The sequence below is a fragment of the Tenrec ecaudatus genome, chromosome 3, assembly GCF_050624435.1.
Source record: "Tenrec ecaudatus isolate mTenEca1 chromosome 3, mTenEca1.hap1, whole genome shotgun sequence".
Lineage (NCBI taxonomy): Eukaryota > Metazoa > Chordata > Mammalia > Afrosoricida > Tenrecidae > Tenrec > Tenrec ecaudatus.
Genome location: NC_134532.1, coordinates 140,829,605 through 140,847,101, shown reverse-complemented (window position 1 = coordinate 140,847,101; position 17,497 = coordinate 140,829,605). Strand labels below are relative to the sequence as shown.

General features: G+C 46.2%; 1 protein-coding gene across 1 annotated transcript in view; it reads right to left on the bottom strand.

Moving 5' to 3' along the window:
• The window catches only part of SCD5 (stearoyl-CoA desaturase 5), a 197,577-nt gene that overhangs the window by 118,516 nt on the left and 61,564 nt on the right, over positions 1-17,497 (bottom strand). The gene's annotated exons all lie outside the window — the stretch shown is intronic.

The following is a 17,497-nucleotide window of genomic DNA, read 5'->3' as shown; positions in this document are numbered from 1 at the left end:
ATCAAATGAAAAGGAAGACGAACTCTAGGCGGCAGTGGCTGCAGCTGTCAGGGGGCTGCCAGAGGACACGATTTCTTTTCTACATTTTTATTGCACTAGAACTAACCTTCCATACAATTCAATCGTTCAGTCATATCAAGTGGGGTTGTACAGTCATCGCCACGATCGACTCTCAAGCCTTTCTTCCTCCTGGTGCCCACTGACGTTGACTGACCATGTCCCCCACATGCCCCTTCCATGTTCCAGGCAAGCCTCAGTCCAGGGACTGTCTTCCTAAACCCACCATCCCGGTTTCCCTATAAACATAAAACAAGGGCAAATAAACAAGCAACAAATAAACCATATACCGGTAAAGAACTCAATTTAAGGGAAAATGGAGAATTTTAAATTTTCATAATAAATTCACATTGGGTCCAGAAGAAGAGCAGATTATAAGGTGTTGGGTTCCAGCCTAGGCAGAGCTGCTAAAACCCACCTTACAATGCTTTTCGTGTGATGTTAGGGTCATGAATGCTCACCGAGGAATCAGTCCATGTAGGAACCCTGCAAATGGATTTGGAGCTACCACTATCATTCACAGCTTTCCGCAAACCAGGTGTTTAAAACTCAGGCACTGGTACCGTTCCCTCTTCTGGGTTTGGGTCGTATTATTTGTAGTCATTGGGTCACACAGGCTGGTGTTCTGATGTGGATGTAGCTTACTCATGAGGCGAATGCGATTTCTGACAGGGGTGATCGAAGAGGGTGGGAGTCTCCCAAGCAGAAGAGAGGGTGAGAGGAAAGGATTGGCATTCCGTGTGGCCCTGATCACCATGGGGTCTTCATCCAAAACTCACCAACCCATACGTGACGATACCTTCTTTGAGCCTCCCAAAGCTGAAACACCACCACCCACTTTACAGAACCCATGCCACCAAGAAGCAGCCCACGGGTTTGCGACACACTGCCAACTCTGCGAAGACAAGGGCAGTGTTTGTTAGGAAGGCGGGGAAGTCCAGGTGAATTATGTCTCATAATGCAGTGTCCAGGCGATTCCGATGCGTTCCCGAGATCTAGACTGAAGGCCAGAGGGGAAATGCAGGGGAAACGCCGTGATATCCCATCGCTTCCCAGTTCCTGCCACTTCCAACTGTGTGCTGATGCCCAGAGAGGAGCAACAAAGGCTGCCTTTTCTGAGAGCAGAAAGATGGGGTGGGGGCGGAAGACCCGACAGAATTCCCCTCCATGTGAGCACTCCCCTGGCAGCCAGCTGGCTGTAGCTGGAAGCTGCAATTATTTTGCATTCATCAGGACTCCAAGGTGCAGAACACAGCTGCTGGTCCAAGGCTGGCATGGGTCCAGCCTGGGCAGGACAGCTCGCAGGGACCTCCAGGGCCCGTGAGCACCGAGCAGGTCACTTGGAAAGGACTTCGGCTCCCCACCCCCATCCCAGTCCAGCAACTTTCTCAGCAGCCCCCCAGCCTTGCTGGGAATCACTCCCAGGACAGGATCTGGGATCTAGGGCTGTGAGACACTCCCCCGCCTGCCCCACCCCACACCCCACCTCAACCGGCAAAACAAAATAAAGCCAAACCACAGCACAGCTGCAGCCACTGAGAGGCTGAACCAGATGTGTGGGAGGAGGGCCCTGCCTTGCGATCACGTCCTAGCTCTGCAACTCCAGCCTAGTAGAAGCTGAAACCTCTATTATTTTGCATTTCTTTTATATATAATTAGTTTTATTTTTTAAGTTATTCATCCACACCGTTCAAGAAAAGCTGTATGAAGAGGGCAGAGCAAACACGAGAGCGACAGAGAGAGAGAGAGAGACAGAGAGAGAGAGAGAGAGCATTTGCCATTTTCCCCATTTTCACATGGACAGCTCAGGGCCATGACAGCTTCCCCCAGTCACCCACGCACCCACCACCACTAGCCATTTCTAGACTTCTTTATCACCTTTCACTGGAACTCAGGAGACCTCTGCTTCCCCCTCCCACCTGACCCTGGCACCCAGGTGTAAACCTTGGTCCCTGTGCATATGAAGGGTGAGCCCTTCTGTCTCTGTGAGGTTTGTCTCCACCATCCATGGAGACTCCCCAGGCGGTTGGAGACGGTACCTTCCAATGAGGGTGGACCCGGAGAGTCTGGAACCCGGAGCAGAGGCCCCAGCCCACTCCCCGCACTAATACGGAGGGGGAGCCGGGGAGAATTCAGCACTCTGGACATACAGCCACACAAATGTCAGGACCCCAGACCGGCCATCTTCCCACGGCGCAGGCACTGAAATGCTTGTGATTTTCACTTTTTCTCATGTATACAATGTCATCTTTTCACTTGGTAAATACAAGCTGGCATCTGACGGCAAGACCAAGGTGTTTCCAGCCTCTGCTTCTGACTAAACTCCCCAGTCGCAACCATGAATATTATAATCAGGCCTCCTCGCCCTCTTCGCCTCATTGCCTTCATCTCCCCCATCTCTGCTCAAAGAACAAGTCCTTCCTCGGAGGAAGGCTCTTTCTACTCTCCTCCTTTTAGTTCCAAACTCCTCTGTGGGGTGTATTTCCGTGTGCCTACTATGTGTCCTTGACAGCACTGGAGGTTGGGCGGTAGGAGTCTCGTCTTCTACGTGGGAGGCCAGGGAGAAAGACGAGCTTGCTATGCCCGTAAGGAGAGGGGTACGGTCTCGAAAACCTCCAGGTCAGTTCGACCCTGTCCTATAGAGTCGCTGTCAGTCGGCAGGGACTCAATGGTCGAGTTTGGTTCAATTTGGGGTCCTGGGAGGCCCAGCATGGAGTCCCAGCAGATGGAATCCCTCCATCTGTCAATGAAGGCTTGAATGGGGCTGGGATGTCGAACAGGTTCAGCAGAGCATTCAGATTAAGACACACTAGGAATAAAGGCCTGGTGACCTACTTCCAAAAATCAGTCAATGGAAACCGTATGGGCCACAGAGGGCTGACCTGCAATGGAGCATCGGGTGGCAGGCTCAGGCAGCATTTTGTTCTGCTGCATGGCGCACCATGACTCGGGCCAACTAGACAGCAGCTAAGGTTGGGTCCGACGTTGTTAGCCTCAGTCATCCTCCTCGCCGGCTGACCCTGCTGGAACCCAAGACAGCACTGTTCGTTGGTGTGACTATTTGTCATACCCGCTGGACACAGTCCCCAGTTCTCCTCACAAAGGCAAAGATGAAACGCTCCAGAGGTGGAGCTCGGGGCAGGACTGGGCGATACTGACGTTCTGCCTCAGTGCTTGCTCCTCCTACTGAGGCTGGTGGGTTGGAACTAGCAGCCTTTCGATTAGCAGTACAGTGCTGTGCCCACTGTGTCGTGGGGCTCTTAATAGCACTGAGGACTTTATACTTACTAACAAATTTCATCATCACAACAACCCGATGAGCAGGCTGAAGGAGGCGAATCTTCTTATTAATCCTTCAGTCTTACAGATGAGCAGGTCAATTATCGGAACACGTTGGCGCTCACACACATCCCTTCACCTCCCTCCTCCTCGTCTCTTACACATCAGTCCCCTGCGCAGCGCAGGGTAAGGACCTTACCTTTACTAGGGGCAGCAGGCAGCACAGGGACCCACGGCCTAGGCTGTGGCCAAGACTATGTGCGTTTGAGACCTTACTTAAGCTTTCTGCACCTGAAAAACTGCCCATCTAGCTCAGAGGGTGGTTGTAAGGAACATAGATGATAGATAGATAGATAGATAGATAGATAGATAGATAGATAGATAGATAGATAGATAGATAGATAGATAGAACTTAAAAGCATTTCTAGCTCATTGTATCTACTCAGTATTATCCCTATTGGATAGCACAAACAGGCACTCTGCTACTAACCAAGAGGTTGGTGATTCAAAGCCACCTACTTGTGAAAGGTTACGGCCATCAAAAACCCACTAGGCTTGATCTACCTATAACTGCCTCTCTGGAGGTCAGTCAACTGAGTGTGGGTGAAGGGAGACGTTGGACAGTGTAAGATATGACAAAGTAATAATGACTTGTAAGTTATCAAGGGTTCATGAGGGAGGCGGGAGTGGGGAGGGAGGGGAAAAAAATGAGGAGCTGATGCCAGGGGCACAAGTGGAAAGAAAATGTTTTGAGAATGATGAGGGAAACAAATGTACAAGAGTGCGTGACACAATGAATGTATGCCTGGATTGTGATCAGTGTTGTACTAGCCCCCAATAAAGTGATTTTAAAAAACGCTCTAGGGCGCCGTTCTGCTCTGAAGAACACGGTTGTCACAGCAACTGCTGTTGTTCATTGTTACTTGCCATTGGGTTGACTGTGATGACAAAGTCTCAAATCTGTAGAGAAAATAAAAGGGGGGGCAGAGAAGAGAGGATGGGAAGATTTGGGAATAAGAGTGTGAGCAATTTCGCAGCTCAAAACTGCTCGAGACACCGTGCTGAGGAAGCGTTCCGGACACACGGCAAGGCGGCGATGCGCGTCTCTCCTTCCAGGGTCTCGGACACACACTTGGTCTTTCTGCTCCAGCAGATGGCTGGGCCCAGGCCCGCCTCGCTGCTGCCACGTGGGGAGCTGCCTGACGCCAGCAGAATTCCCGGCAGAACCCAGAGACCCGGGGTCTTTGTTGCGGCAAATCAGTGAAAGACCCACTGGATTTGGGGCCCTGCTCCCTTCCCCAGGTGCGGGCGCCAAAAGCAAACAGCCCCGCGTGACCCACAGCCCAGTGTGTGGCTGCACCCGCCGAGAGGCGATGTGAGACGGCGGCGTTGTAATAAAACGTCTCGTCCGCGAGAAGTGGCCAGAGAAGGCATCTAACCAGCAGAGAGGCTCAGCCCCGAAGGAAGAGGTGAACCGAACCCACGATGTTGAAACGTGCTCTTGGCTGAAGGAGGCAATCAGCGCAAGTGGAGGGAGCGAGCCAACAGCCCGCCTCTCTCCCACACTTGCACCAAAAGGAAACACGTATGCGACCCGGGGAGCCCAAGCTCTGGCAGCAGACGGGCTGACCACAGCCCATCCTGACCGGACTTTCCCACGGGCCGGCCGGCACACGCACACACGCATGCACGCACGCACGCGGGCAGCTCCGGGGTGGCCTTGCTGTGGGTGGGTGCAGCCTGCCTGCAGAGGCTGTCCGCGCAGCTTCCACGTGCTGCCTGCCTGCCTCGCTGCTGCTTGGGGCACTCGCAATACAGATGCAGGCTCCACAGCTCTGTTTCCTAAGGAAAGATCAGCACGAACTTCAAAGGAACGGGAAACCCAAACACCTGTGTTAACTTCTCACTCCGCCCTGCAGCAAAATGGCAGCATCTCTCCCTCGCTCTCCTGTAGTACGGGCACTTTTAACCCGCTGGTGTTGAGGGAGATCCTGGGCGGTGGACACAGTTTAGCAAACACTTGGTTACTAAAGAAAAAGGTCGGCGATCTGAATCGACCCAGAGGTGCCCCGGAAGCAAGGCCTGGCAATCCACTTCTGAAAGGTCCCAGCCCCTTGGAGACCGCAGGAAACACATTCTACCGTGACTCACCACGTGACCTCCCTGGGAGTCAGAATCCCTCACCAGTCCTTGTGGTTTGGTTTTGTTTTAGTCAATATTTGCATATGTTCTAGTCAAACCGTCTTCCCTCAGCATTACTGTGGACAGCTTGTGATTTGTTCTCGTGCTGTGCAAGTTTATCATTCTTAGTGGAACGGTCTCGTGTTCCCGATAGGTCACAGTTTGTTATCATTTAGGAAGGGTAGGTATCTGAGTTACTCCCATTTGTTCCTTTTTTTTCCTTTCTCTTTAGTCACTTGTCTGGAAATATTCTCAAGTGTACATGTACCAGACCAATGGATGTGATGTTTCCTGGCTCACTGCATTTTACCATGGGGCTTTCCAGAAACATTGTACCAATGTATGGCAGCATGAGAACACAGTTTTCCTAAAAGCCTTGTCAGATTTTGGCTTTATAATTGTAATTTATTTTTACTAGTTTCACCGGCATTGGATGGTTTTGCCCATACAATTCATATAATTACTAGGGCAGAATCTTTTCCCAAGGATTTGTTGTCTATTTATATCGCTTCTTGTGTAAATAACATTCTCGGGTTTTTCTGACCATTAAACAAAACAAAAACACATTGCTGCTGGGTTGGTTCCAGCTCACTGCAGCACTATAGGGCAGAATAAAACGAACTCCATGGGGTTTGAGACTGTAAATCTTTATGGAATCAGACGGTTTTATCTTGCTCCCTTGGAGTGACTAGAGGTTTCAAACCACCAACCTTTGAGTCAGTAGCCAGGTGCTTAAACTACTGGACCACCAAGTCCACTTTGACTCATAGCAAGCCTACACAGGGTTTCTGGGACTATAAATCTTTATAGGAACAGACAGCCTCATCTATCTCCCAAGGAGTGGCTGGTGGGTTTGAACTGCCCACTTTGAGGTGACTAGGCCCAAACCTAATCCACTGTTCCCTTTTGATGGTTAGTCCTAGAGAATGGATTTCATTGCACGCCTAGATCTTCTGGGTTTTGGGTTTTTCGTCGTTCTATCTATTATGAACAATTTGCTCTCTAAGTCACTTTGACTAAAGAAAGTTTTGCTCAGTCGTCCCAGCCCCAATCAGTGAAGTGTCATCAATTCAGCCCAGGTTCCTGGTGCCCTATTTACTGGTGACTGCACACAGTAATCCACTCATAAATTTTCCTGAAGGCAACCTGGTTTTGAAGTTCCCCAGCTCCCAAATGACCTGTTCTCCCTATTTGTCAAAGGTACCCAGCAATTATTCAGTGTTGTACCTACCATGTGAGACTGGGAAAAGAAAAAAAAGAAGGAGTACTATTTTCATGCTCCCCTTTCTGGCCATTTTGATTTTATATCGTGTCTTTCTGTGAATACAACATTTACATATCATGATCTCAAAGCATTTGACAATGAATGACTCAGACTCAGGAATGAGAAGGAGAAATCAATTACAAAATGGAGCAGGAGGGTTGGAAAAGGGGAGGGGTGGGCGGGTTACAAACAAGCTGGGTTTAAATTAAACAAACCGAAACAAAATTTAAGTAACAAAATCAACAGATAGTCACTGACATCCAGATTGGGGAGTGCGGCGGTTTGACCTGGCCACATGGGGACAAACCAAGAGGAGGGTGCAACAGACCAGCAAGGGAGCGAATCCAGGAAGTCCTGAGGAATCCCCATGGTAGACACGGGGGACAGTGGCACCTCATCTGAATTGGTTGGGGAATATCCACAAGGGGCCACACTGAAAGCCTAAAGTTGTAACAGAGTGGGGGGGTGGGTCACCATGAGAGAGCACTCCATCCTTGACTGCAGGAGCCCCTCAGCCCTCCCCTGGGCAGGAATGCTGAGGACTAAAGGGGGTAAGTGCTGGGAAGTGCTGCTAGGTAAGGTCCTGGGAAATGGTCCCTGAAAGAAAAGGGGGATGGGACAAATGGATTATAAGAGGGCCCGGTTGACATTGAACACAGGGATCTTCATCTACTCTGGGTCAGGACCACAGTTAGATGGGGGACTGTTTGTATGGTCTCTCTTTTTGCCTTTTTCAATTGGTGTCTCTCTATGAAAGATAGACAGGATAAGCAACCCCAAGGAGATAGCAATGGGAGCGATGGTTGGGGGCGTGGGGGCATGGGAAAGGAGGAGGTGGGAGAAGGGGAGCAGTGAGCCATCAACTGGGACAGAGGAATAACAGGAATCTAAAATTGATGGTGAGGAGGGTGGAGCGTTCCTGGTCATGTTTGATCACTTGAAATGTATCCAAGAGGTAAACATGATAAAGGGGCAGGAGGAAAGAAAAAGAGGAAAGATCAAGAGAGTGAAAATTATGTATATATGTATAAATACATATATGTGTGTATATAAATATAGGTGTATTTGTGTATGTGTATCTATATACACATATGTAAATACAATAAGGAAGCAGCTGGACTTGGGGCCTCTACTTATTAAAACTTCAGCCCAAGAATAGTTTGTTCTAACAATGTGCAATGTATGAACCTCACCTTCCCAACACCATCGCTGAAGACAAAATGGGTACATAAGCAAATGTGCTGAAGAAAGCTGTCTGGGGTCTTAAAGGCTTGAAGGTAAAACAAGCAGCCATCTAGCAGGAAAGCAACAACGCCCACATGGAAGAAGCACACCAGCCTGTGTGATCATGAGGTGTCCATAGGAATAGGTATCAGAAGTTCAAAACCAAGCAATCAAATTGATATGAAGGAGCATAGACAAAGTGGAGACCTAAAACCCACCCATAAGATAATTGGACAGTCCTCATAGAAGAACCACACAGGGGCCTGCCCCACCACAAGACACGATGTCCCTCACTGACCCACAGTGCCACGAGGGCCAACACTGGAGGCACAGTGCAGGAATTGCGCCCGATCTGACCCCACCACAATGGGGTGAAATGCTATGGGTGTGCAACAGAACAGCAAGAGGAGCAAAGCAATGAAGTCCCCAGGGAATACCAAAAATAGATTTGGGGGCCAGGACGAGGTGCCCATCATACTCAACTGGAAAACACTCCTAAAGGTGAACAAACATACCTGGGATTATTTAAAGGCTTTTCTTTTCTTTTTTGTGGTCAGTTTTGTTGTTGTTTGTTTTGTTATTTTGGTTTGCTCTGTCCTGTTTTTGTGCTTATTGTTGTCTCTGCATGCCTATGTAGATAAAATAGGCAGGACACATAATCCGGAGAAGAAAACAATGGGACTGATGGTCCCAGGGGACATGAGAGAGAGGGCAAACGGGGGGGGGGGGGGAGGAAGTGGTGCTGACAAACTCAGGGACAATGGAACAACAAGAGATCTAAAATCGATGGCAAGGAGGACATAGGATGACTTGTGGAGCTTGATCAAGGGCAATGTAACCAAGAGGAATTACTGAAACCCGAATAAAGGTCAAAGATGAAAGTGAGACAAAAGGAAAGTAAAAGGAAATAGAGAAAGAACTAGGAGGCAAAGGGCATTTATAGAGGTCTAAATACAGGCATGTACATATGTAAATATATTTATATATAATGATAAGGTAATAGATCTATGTACATATATTTATATGTTAAGTATTAAGGTAGCAGAGAGACATTGGGCCTCTACATAAGCACTCGCTCAATACAAGAACACTTGGTTCTAATACCCCAAGACTCTATGATGCTCACCTTCCCCACACAATCGCTGAAGACAAAGCGGGTGCATAAGCAAATGTGGCGAAGAAAGCCAATGGTGCCCACCTATCAAAAGATATAGCATCTGGGGTCTTAAAGGCTTGAACATAAACAAGTGGCCATCTAGATGAGAAGCAACAAAGTCCACATGGAAGAAGCACACCAGCCTGTGTAATCATGAGGTGTCGATGGGATCCGGGATCAGGCATCAAAGACCCAGAACAAAAAACTATATCATTGTGAATGAGGGGGGAGTGCAGAGTGGAGACCCAAAGCCCATCTGTAGACAATTGAACATCCTCTCACAGAAGAGTCACAAGGAAGAGATGAGCCAGTCAGGGTACAATATAGCAACGATGAAACATGCAACTTTCCTCTACTTCTTTAACACTTCTTTAATACTTCCTCGCCCCCACCCCAGTATCATGCCCCCAATTCTACCTTGAATTGGCTAAACCAGAGCATGTACATGGGTACAGATAAGAGCTGGAAACACAGGGAATCCAGGACAGATGAACCCCTCAACCAATAATGAAAGTACTGATACCGGAGGTTAAGGGGAAGGTGGGGGGCTGGGGGGAGGAACCGATCACAATGATCTACATATAACCCCCTCCCTGGGGGATGGACAATCGAAAAGTGGGTGAAGGGAGACATTGGTCAATGTAAGACATGAAAAAATAATAATTTATAAATTATCAAGGGTTCATGAGGAAGGGAGGGGGGAAATGAGCTGATACCAAGGGCTCAAGTAGAAAGAGAATGTTTTGAAAATGATGATGGCAACAAATGTACAGATGTACTTGACACAATGAATGGATGTATGGATTGTGATAAGGTAAGAGCTGTACTAGTCCCCAATAAAATGATCCCAAAAATTGTTTTTAAAAAGGACCACATGTAAGGGATGATATATCATCCAGGGTGCAGTATAGCACCGATGAAACACATAACTATCCTCTAGTTCTTTAATATTTCCTTCCCTTAATATTACAGTCTCAGTTTTAACTCATTAATCTTGTTAGACCTGCATATGTTCATTTGTATAACTAATATCATTCAATGCATGAAATCCAAGATAGATAAACCCTTCAGAAATAGTAATGGTTCCCTAAGGGTACAGGAAGAGAAGGGGGGAGGGGGAGCTGATAGCAATGATGACTGTATCACCCCACTCAAAGGGAATGAACAACAGAATGGTAGGTGAACGGACACATTGGATGGTGTAAGATACAGCAAACTAGATAGGTAGATAGATAGATAGATAGATGATAGATAGATAGATAGATAGATAGATAGATAGATAGATAGATAGATAGATAAACATATAACATAATAATAAGGGTTCCTTGGGGGTATGGTGGGAGAGGGAGGGGATAAAAGGGACCTGATATCAAAGAGTTCAAGAAGAAAGATAATGTTTTGAAAATGATGGTGGCAGCAATTGTACAATTATGCTTGACATAATTGAGTTGTTATAATATCTGTAGGAGCTCCTAATAAAGTGATTTTTTAAAATACTAAACCTCACATATGTTACTTGATAAAAATGACCAATGGGTTTCTATCATTTTTTAAATGTTATGTTTTGTTACTTAGCCTTTAGTTTATTTATTTTTCCCTCTAAGTAGGATCTCAAGGTGAAGATGAAGCATGCTTTTATTCCATCATTTAATTCTGTCTTCCTTCCAGCTTGAGCTACCCAGGCCAGTGACTCACTGTCTCCTCCACCCCTTCCACATCCATGTCCACACCATACTTAACTGCTGGCCCAAAGTTTTGTTTTCTGGTGAGGCTACTAGTAGACAGTAGACAAGGGACTCTGGAGCCCTCCCTATCCAATGGGTAATAAAAAGGGACATTTTCCCACTGGAGCAAACCCAGCTTTCACTCCCAAGTTATAGATACTTAACAGCCATTATTATTATTGATACCATTGACATTTATTGCGCATTAAGAATTCTCAGTGGCCGCCCTGCTTGATGCTTGCCCTCATGAAGATATGGGTGCTACAGCAATGTGTGGTGAAGAAAGCAGATGGTGCCCGGCTATCAGAACAAATGGCATCTGGAACCTTAAAAGCTTGTCTTCAAACAAGCACCCACCTATCGAAGTGAGGAGTCAACTAAATTACCATGGGAAAGCATACCAACCTGTGTGAGTCAAGGATTGTAATAAAACCCGAATCTGAAGGAGGGACTATATCCGAGCTTAAATTGTTGTCACCTGATTTGCAGAAGGCTTTGGATGACCGTTGTTGTTTTTGTTAGGGGCCATCCAGTCAGCTCTGAGCCATAGCTTCAACTTCTAGCAATTCCCTGTCTAGATTCTGCTGCAGCCATTTTTAAATTATCTTCAGCAAAAGTTTACTTGCGTGTTCCTCTTGGGCCAGTTTCCAAATGCCCAAAACTTTTGACTTTCTCCCCGCACCCCCACCCCAAATAGCAGAAAGTATCATTTTATAGTCCTCTCTAGTTGTTCATGGACTAGTTGTTTTCCTAACACGGCTGGTAAGCTATTTGAGGTCACCTGAGCTGGATGAAGGAGCTCATGGGAAAGGTGGCGATCCTAGCCTGCAAATCTGTATTTTATTCCACTTTCAACACTATCTCACCTCTCAAGAGTTCCTCGTGTGTAGACAGAAAACACTGGGTGATATGGTTTCTAATATCCCTTTAGTTTTAAATTTCTTTTTCTTTTTTAGCTTCTTTTTTTTAAATCATTTTATCAGGGCTCCTACAACTCTTATCACAATCCATCCATCCATCCATTGTGTCAAACACATTTGTACATTTGTTGCCATCATTATTCTCAAATCATTTGCTTTCTACTTGAGTCCTTGGTATCACCTCCTCATTTTTCCCCTCCCCTCCCCCTCCCAGCCCTTCCTCATGAACCCTTGATAACTGGTTTTTGAGGAATGGTCTTAACACCATGCAAGTGCAGAGGTGTAGATCTAGCACCCCTACTGGCAGCTAGGCAGCATTGCCCTCAAAGGAAGTGATGGTTACTTGGTCAACACTCCCACCTGCTGGTCATGGTATTGGCCCAGCTACAAGATGATGGGAATGAAAGGGCAACAAAATTCAAAACCACACTTTCACAGAGTACATTCTGACTCATGCAAAGGGAGAATTCACCCACATGTAGCAGGAATTCACCCCAACCGGACATGTGTGTGCTAGAAGAAATGTGCCTTGGGTTCTGGCGGGTGAACAATGGTTTTAAGGACGATTATGGCATCCTTTCCGAGGATGGGAACAGCTGCAAAGGATTGTTCTTCGCATTCTAGACCAGGTGAAAATAATTGCTATACAAAGAAGAAAAAATAACTTGAGCTATTTTCTTCGGGGGTGGGCTATAGCTATAATCTGAACGTGAGAAGGTCCTCTAAGGATGTTGTGTGTCTGTTTAGAACATAATGCAAACAAGGGCTCTGGGACCCACTCTCCCCAAGAATACTTATCAGCTTCACCGGTTGTTGTCTGAGTCGGCTCACCTTTGCCTATTGAGAACAAGCCTTGTGGATCTCATTTTCAGCAATTTGACCTACTCTTCAAATGCCACCAGCCTCCACTCCATTCCTCCTGGGGCAACTTGATGGAAAACACAAACCCTTTCCACATAGACCCTAGAGTTGTTGTTAACTGCTATAGAGTCACCATGATCAGTTAGGGATTGAACTATAATAAATAAATTCCTATATTAATATTTTTCGAGATCATATAAATTGGCCCAAGAAGATGCATGCCACATAAGAAAGGGGATATCTGTAAGTGGATGAGATGATGAGCAATTTAAATTTTTTTCTTTAATCGCATGTATATTTTCCAGGTTTTTTCTGTACAGAACATGGGCTGTGGTTATAATAAGGAAATACAATGAAAGTAATTTTTGAATGGAATACCTGAGTAATGTTGTGTCCATTCCCTCTCATAGCCAGCCTCTGGACAGATTAGAACTTCTCCCTATTTCCTCAGTGCTGTCAATCAAATGCTCCCAAACTTATTGGCCTTATTGTATGCCCCCTTCTCAGGAAAACAGACAAATTATCCACATCCTTGCTGGCAATTGAAAGCATTTGTGTTATAGCCCATACAAAAATGGAATACCTAATTCATTTAGGAACTTTTGAACTCCTGATGCTCAATTCCTCTCCTCCAGCCACTGATATCAGGGAGGGAAGTGAACAGGGTCTAGTAAAGAGCTGCTGACTGCCAGTGAAATAGAGGCTCCTTACATTCGGGGCACTCTACCTGTTTGACAAGCCTGGTGCTACCAAGAGGTCATTTATGGACTAAGGCAAGGTTGGGCAGTACCAGGCTGAAGTGACCCATACAGGGCCTGACATCTAGCAGGTGTTTCATACATGTTGATTGGCCTAACTTGAACCAGGTAGTTAATAAAAGATTGACCAGAAGTGCCAGGCTATCAGAAACAATAGTCTGGGGTCTTTATCAGAAAGAATAAAGGCTTGCCTTAAAACAAGCAGCACGTAAGTGAGGCTTCAGCTAAGTCCACATAGAAGACGCACACTGGCCTATGTGATCCAATGATTATAAATAACAAAATCAATGATCAGAGGAGGGAATTATATTAGAGCTTAAATTCTGAGCATTCAGTTTGCAGAAGACTCTGGATGACAATGAAAGCCCCAGATCCATTTGCACCGTACCCATGTAGATTAAGGTCGATTAAGCCTCTATTGAATTCCCTCTGGACATCAAACACAGACGTGAACAGTCTGGCTCTCAGACAGAGTGCACTGAGAGGACATCACCTCCATCCCCCTGATCAGTCCAGGGAGGAACAATCTCCCTTCGAAGCTTGCCTGGGTGTGTCCTTGATGGAAAACACAGTGTGGGGGTTGCATAGTCATAGGTCAGGCCCTGACCACCCAGGACCAATTTTGTAATTTCCTCTACCACAACATAGTATCCCACAGCACTCCCACCTGTAACTACAATGTGTTGATCTGCCACCAAGCATGCATTTGTGATAGGTTTCTTTGACCTCCCATGTCCTTTTTCAAGTTCTATACAGCAGCAAATCCTTGGACACCATTATGATCTCATGCTAATGTTGTCCTTCATCTGGATGTCTTTGTCTTTATCTTGTCCTTGTCTCATTTAAAACTAATAAATATTCTTTTTTTAAAAATGATTGAACAGGAGACCAATGACAAAAATTTCATATCATAAAAGGATCAAAGTGAGGAAAAGCAAAATGGAATCAGTGAGCTCAGCTCTTTACATACTTTGTTCTGTACCTTTTAGTGGCTACCTTTAAGAAGGAGAGAGGCAAAACATCCTAGAACAGGAATTAGGAGACTCGGGGCTGGTCCTAGCTCTACTTCTATCAACTGGGTAACCAAGGGGCCAATCCCATCTCTCCGAGCCTCGGTTTCTATACTCAAAAATTGAAAATGAGCACTAAGGATCTCTGTAGGTGATGATATGCTGGTAAGCATGCCACAATCTCTCTTTTCTTTTGTAAGTATAAAATATGTGTGTAAAATATACATAAGGCTATATACATATGCCCAAGTTTATTGTAGAACTCACTGCTATGGAGTAAATTCTGGCACCTAGTGACCTATGGACATAAGAGAAATTCCCCTGCATTTCCAAGGCTGCAAACCTTTACAGAAGCAGAAATCCTCATCCCTGCCCAATGGACCACCCGATGGATTCAAACTGCTGACCCTGTGATTAGCTGCCCAAAATTAACCCACTACACCACCAAGGCTTCCGTAGTGATATAAAGATTATTTCAAACTCATTGCCATTGAGTTGATTCCAACTCACAGTGACCCTATCTGACAGTAGTGATGCCCGTGAGAGTTCCCAAGGCTGTATATCTCAGGGGAACAGAAATCCTCATCTTTCCTGCCACAGAGCAGCTGGTGGGTTTGAAGGGCTCACCTCCTGCTTAGCAGCTCAATACATAATCCACTGCGCCACCAGGGGTCCAAAGAATTTATAGGAAAATTTACATGATAGTAAGATACATAATACCCTTTCTTGAAAATGCCATATAGCTAATCGTTTTGCACAGAGTGCTTTCATTGATTGTGGCCACACTCTAGTATCTGTAGTCAAACTACCATCGCTATTCAACCATGATTTGACGAATGGAGTTATATCCCAATCATATGTTTCCCCGATAAATTGTCATTAAATTTCAAATGTGATCCTCTGCAAAACTATTTCTGACTCTTGAATTATATTCATTAATCTAAAACTCCTTTCTTCTCAGCACTGAAATCCACCTGCCATGGCTGATTTCAAGTTATTAATGTGATGTCACTGAATGTGGAGTTTGGACATACACACAAACTCTCTCTCTCTCTCTCTCTCTCTCTCTCTCTCTCTCTCTCTCTCTGTGTGTGTGTGTGTGTGTGTGTGTGTGTGTCGCCATGCAGCTACAATAGATATGAATAACTCCAGGAGGACAGATAACAGTAAAATGTGAAATCGGTAATAAAGAATTTGAACATTTATTACTTTGGAGTCACGTGTTATTAAATTAAAAGCTTTACCATTTAATTTTTAACAAAGGCTATCGTTTTAATTGGAACAGAGGATACTGAACACTTAACATTTGGTGTTTTGAGCCCATGAGTCAGATCTAGCACACCTCCGGTCCTAACGTGTGATTCCGTCGGACCCAGTTGCCCAGGTAAATGTCTGAAAGGTTGATGGAGACACCTGGGAAGAAAGACTTGGTCATCTCTTTCTGAACAGCCATAGCCCCTGTCCACCCTCCGAAGCACAACTCTCCTGTGAAATACAGGCTGTCTCGGCACTCCTCCACAACAACTAGGCAGTGTCAACCACTCCGGAAAGTCCTAGACAGAGCAGGAGCAAAACGTAGAACAAATTCAAAAACCATAAAAAAAACAAACAGGTTTTCCTGGTCAGATGGAAACTGGTGGAATCCCAAGCTTATGGCCCTCATTCCATGAGTTGGAATGGACTCCACAGAAACTGGTTTGGGTTCAGGACCTAAAATAATCCAATGATAACAAAACCTACTGGGCACTAGACACTTTGAACCTTTGGGAACGAGGGGAGAACTTGGGGCGCCCTGGTGGTGTGAGGGTTACGCACTGGGCTGCTAACTACAAGATCAGCAGTTGGAAACCACCATTCGTCCTATGGAGAAAGAGAAGGCTTTCTCTGCCGATAAGGAGTTTGAGAAATCTCTGAAACACACAGGAAGAATTCTGCCCTGCCTACACTGTCGCCACCAGTCAGAATCGACGACGGCTGTAAGTGGGTGGAGGTGAGGATTTATAGCAGATCGCGTTGTTTTGTCATTAATTGCAAGCTCCCCAATGGATCATCTCTTACCCCACCTTCTCCCCGTCCTTACCACGTCCTTTCTTCTTCCTTTCCTAAGCCTTCTGAGTTTTGTCCTTGGGTAAAGGCTGCCCTTTTCACCTCAAGTGGTTGATTATTCCAAGATGTACATCCCTCCCTAGAAGGGTGACTACCAAGAATTTCTAACGTATCCCTTTCAGAGTTGGCATGACAACCGGGTACCACTTAGTTCTTGTGGAAGCGTGCCAAGACATTTCATCTACAAATTGTATCAAAGGTTTTCAAGATCTCCTGTTCACCGTCCTACATCTCATATGGTTCTCAGATTTTTGCATGGCCTCCCTGCAAAAGGAAGTATTTTTTTCGCCTCTTGAATCTGGGCTGGTTTGTGATTTTGCTTTGGGTAACAGTAATGTGAGGATGTCAGGAAGAGAGCCAAGGCCTCGAGAGGCCCGTGCGCTTCCACTCTGGGCCTTCAAACACCACCCCGGTCGCCATCAAAAGAACCAGTTTTAGCTGTCGGAAGATGAGAAACCACAGGGAAGAGAGTGGAATCGCCCAGTCAACAGAGAGCTCCAGTTGCCACCTGCGTGAGCACCAGCTGCCCCCGACAGCTGAGTGCAGCTGCATAAGCTAGGCCAGTCAACCCACAGAATGCTGAGTTACAGTGCATCACTGTTGTTTGAAGCCACAGAGCTAGATAACTGAAACACACTCCGTTTGCCTTTCTGTTGTTTACGTAATAAGATGTCAGAAGGGTACTCCTGCTTCCAGAATGGGGCTCCAGTGAGATGAAGCTCAGAAAGCAGTACTCACATGAAGTAAAGCTGCTTCAAACAGAACTGACAAAGGGAATGACTGGGAACTGGCTCCATCACCCTTGCCTCGCCTCATCTGGATGAAGAATATGAAAATGCAGTGTGGAGGGGATGATTGGTAAAGAATTTGGGGGGGAGGGTTGGAGAGAGAGCTGTGAATGGCATGAGAGTGTCCGCCCTTCCCTCTCGCCACCTCCCAGGAAAGAAAGGGGAGAGT